The sequence below is a fragment of the Palaemon carinicauda genome, chromosome 25, assembly GCF_036898095.1.
Source record: "Palaemon carinicauda isolate YSFRI2023 chromosome 25, ASM3689809v2, whole genome shotgun sequence".
NCBI lineage: Eukaryota > Metazoa > Arthropoda > Malacostraca > Decapoda > Palaemonidae > Palaemon > Palaemon carinicauda.
In genome coordinates, this window is record NC_090749.1 from 23,101,317 (window position 1) to 23,106,316 (window position 5,000).

Consider the following 5,000-nt stretch of genomic DNA (forward strand, 5'->3'; position numbering starts at 1 on the left):
AAAGGCAAGAGCTTGGCTCCGGCCGGGAATCGAACCCTGGTCGGCAAGCTTGTCCAGACAGTGACAAGCTTGCCGACCAGGGTTCGATTCCCGGCCGGAGCCAAGCTCTTGTCTTTGTGTGATTTCGCCTGGGGCTCTGATCCCGAGGTCGTTAAGAGAATCTAGACATTAATGTATCAAAAATATATATGGCTCATTTGAATATATATATATATATATATATATATATATATATATATATATATATATATATATATATATATATATATATATATATATATATATATATATATATTTCTACCTCATACCTGGGATCGAACGCTAGCCCCTTCTTATGAAAGGCCAGGTCGAAACCAACCATGCCACGAGAGCCCATAAAAGATATTGGAACATGACCGCTACCAGCTGTCTGAGGATTTACCTGGCGAGTCATCAGTCTCTTACCAGCGAGTTTTACCCAATATCCCCGGCCACCACGTGACACAATTGGTAGTAATTCATTCAAATTACCCCTAATGAGTCAATATGGATTAATATCAACACATCATCATGTTCAAATAGAAATAAATTTCTACCTCATACCTGGGATCGAACGCTAGCCCCTTCTAATGAAAGGCCAGGTCGAAACCAACCATGCCACGAGAGCCCATAAAAGATATTGGAACCTGACCGCTAACAGCTATCCAAGGATTTACCTGGCGAGACATCAGTCTCTTACCAGCGAGTTTTACCCAATATCCCGGGCCACCACGTGACACAATTGGTAGTAATTCATTCAAATTACCCCTAATGAGTCAATATGGATTAATATCAACACAACATCGTGTTCAAATAGAAATAAATTTCTACCTCATACCTGGGATCGAACGCTAGCCCCTTCTAATGAAAGGCCAGGTCGAAACCAACCATGCCATGAGAGCCCATAAAAGATATTGGAACCTGACCGCTACCAGCTGTCCGAGGATTTATCTGGCGAGACATCAGTCTCTTACCAGCGAATTTTACCCAATATCCCGGGCCACCACGTGACACAATTGGTAGTAATTCATTCAAATTACCCCTAATGAGTCAATATGGATTAATATCAACACAACATCGTGTTCAAATAGAAATAAATTTCTACCTCATACCTGGGATCGAACGCTACCCTTCTAATGAAAGGCCATGTCGAAACCAACCATGCCACGAGAGCCCATAAAAGATATTGGAGCCTGACCGCTACCAGCTGTCCAAGGATTTACCTGGCGAGACATCAGTCTCTTACCAGCGAGTTTTACCCAATATCCCGGGCCACCACGTGACACAATTGGTAGTAATTCATTCAAATTACCCCTAATGAGTCAATATGGATTAATATCAACACAACATCGTGTTCAAATAGAAATAAATTTCTACCTCATACCTGGGATCGAACGCTAGCCCCTTCTAATGAAAGGCCAGGTCGAAACCAACCATGCCACGAGAGCTCATAAAAGATATTGGAACCTGACCGCTACCAGCTGTCCGAGGATTTACCTGGCGAGACATCAGTCTCTTACCAGCGAGTTTTACCCAATATCCCGGGCCACCACGTGACACAATTGGTAGTAATTCATTCAAATTACCCCTAATGAGTCAATATGGATTAATATCAACACAACATCGTGTTCAAATAGAAATAAATTTCTACCTCATACCTGGGATCGAACGCTAGCCCCTTCTAATGAAAGGCCAGGTCGAAACCAACCATGCCACGAGAGCCCATAAAAGATATTGGAACCTGACCGCTACCAGCTGTCCGAGGATTTACCTGGCGAGACATCAGTCTCTTACCAGCGAGTTTTACCCAATATCCCGGGCCACCACGTGACACAATTGGTAGTAATTCATTCAAATTACCCCTAATGAGTCAATATGGATTAATATCAACACAACATCGTGTTCAAATAGTAATAAATTTCGTAAATTGGTTTGATGAAAAACACACAACTCTTATTAATATCAAGGTCTGGTGGCCGTGACACCCAATCCTCCACGAAGAGAGACTGCGTTCGATTCCTGGATGAAGGAAGGAAAGTGGGTTCTTTATTTCTTATCCTTCCTTATAATTCATCATTCACGAATCTCAGTGACATTTCTAATCATTACCAATTCATGAATTGCCTCTACGAATTAGTATTTGGCAGATTTATATAATCTGCATCTAGCTGTCTTCGACGTTATGATAATTAGACATAAAAATGCTTCAGGAATGAGAGATTATATCCTTTAAATAGTAATGGATATCTCTCTCTCTCTCTCTCTCTCTCTCTCTCTCTCTCTCTCTCTCTCTCTCTCTCTCTTAACAAATAGATAAGATGAAGATGCGAAACAATCTATAATCTATCAATCAATCATTCTGTTTGACCAATTATCGAAGACGAACTGCCGTATGAGTTCGGTAGAAATATTCATAGGTTAAAACATTCTATTAATTATTATTCTCTTAATTTAACTAATGTTAATGACTTTATTATGCTAATGACCATTGACTATTGTTATTCATAAATATTATTCTAATTTGGGAAACAAAGTCGTTTTTTTTACCTAAAATACTCTCAATCGTTGCTCCAATGAACAAGCGCCGGTACACATGGCGTGGTTGGGTGGGTGGGTGTGGGTCAATGTGAATGTGGGCACTTCACTAACCTCATTGTTGTTTTGACCGCATTCACATTGACGTCATTGCCCCCCCCCCCCCGCGCGCCTATCCTCTATCCTGTCCACGTCACAAGGACACCTTTACCATTCCGCAGTCCTAGATTACAAAGTATGATAAATTAGATGTACTGTATTACTTATTCAAATGTCTTTACTTTTGGAAGTAATGTTACGTTAAACAAGATTTAATTAACGTAAGACACAAATGAAAACCAATGACAAATTATAAAATTAAAATTCTTTTACAAAATAATTAATACATCAGTTTATTTAATATACCGAAATGTTATATATATATATATATATATATATATATATATATATATATATATATATATATATATATATATATATATATATATATATATATATGTGTGTGTGTGTGTGTGTGTCTGTATATATATATATATATATATATATATATAAATATATATATAATATATATATGTATATATATATATATATATATATATATATATATATATATATATATATATATATATATATATATATATATATATATATATATATATATATACAGTATATATACATATATATATATATATATATATATATATATATATATATATATATATATATATATATATATATATATATATATATATATATATATATATATATATATATATAGTATACATATGACTTTTGAGTGAAGTTGAAGCACGTAGTGAAATATCCAGTTCGATTTTGGAATGTATTCCAAATTGGAGTAAATGTGACTCAAATATCAACATTTTTCAGAGATACTAAATACATTTGAATGTATGTCAATGTGGAATGCTTTCTACATTAGAATATATTAGAAATTCTATTTAATGGTGAACACTTAGAATAGCAGCTATGTGAATTTATTCTAAATTAATCATTTGATATTGATGCAGCTGAGAGAGAGAGAGAGAGAGAGAGAGAGAGAGAGAGAGAGAGAGAGAGAGAGAGAGAGAGAGAGAGAGAGAGAGAGAGAGAATGAATTAATGATATCTGCTATATTGAAAGAAAGAAACAATTTATGGAATAATAATTGAAATCTTGCGGATGAAAAGTAAATTAAGCGCTCAGTTACATCAATGGATTTTCCATTTTAATTTGAAAATATAAACATAAATATTTTTGGTTTTTCATTCTTTCCGCCCAACGTTGAATATCAAATGACATTATTTCCCTTAAAGGATATTATCATAATTCTAGGCTTTTCCAATAATAAATACTCAGATATGATTGCTGCAACTATAATATGTTTCTTACCATTATTATATAAAAGAAAGATTATCAGCTTTTTTACTTTTTTCAGTAATCGCCTTCTAAGATAAAATTATTCACATTCAATTATAAAAGTATAAACTATAAAAAGACTCATGTCAGTCTGGTCAACATAAAAACATTGTGACGGGAACAATCAACGGTGATGTTCGGGAATAGATGGAAAAAATCATGAATTGGAATTGGAGCTTCGACAGGGAATTGAATGTGTGCTCAACAACCCTGTTTGGAATGCGAGTGACCTGGTGTGTTACTTTAGGTTATGTTCCCATTCCTAAATGAATGTTATTAATTTCTATGAAGAAATGAGTCAATGGTTTATTGTAAAGATATTCTGTAACGAAAAACAGGAGAAAAGTTTTCGATTAGTATTATATGCTGTCTACTAATTCTTTCACGATGCCTTACCTGCATGAGAGGAGAGAGAGAGAGAGAGAGAGAGAGAGAGAGAGAGAGAGAGAGAGAGAGAGAGAGAGAGAGTTGCAAGGAATTACAAGGATTTGGATGACTGAGAATTTTTAGTCCATCCGCGGAGACTCCATTCGCTCTTTGGTAGAGCGATTTAGTTGAGCATCTTGAGAATTATTATGATCTTCTCTAACTTATTCTTCAGCTCGTTTACCTTGTTACTGTTTACTACATCCGCCGGAAGTCTATTCCAAGTATCTGCTATTTTGTATGTAAAGAAATTGCCCCATTAAGAGAGAGAGAGAGAGAGAGAGAGAGAGAGGAGAGAGAGAGAGAGAGAGAGAGAGAGAGAGAGTTCCAATCCATTCCTAAACCAACAACACATATTTCAGGTGGGCCTTAAGAGATGCATATATTATAAATTACCAATATTCTTTTAACATGAATACTGTATATGCGTATATATACACACATACCTATATATATATATATACATATATATATATATATATATAATTATATATGTATATATATATATATATATATATATATATATATATATATATATATATATACGCACACACACACACATATATATATATATATATATTTATATATATATATATATATATATA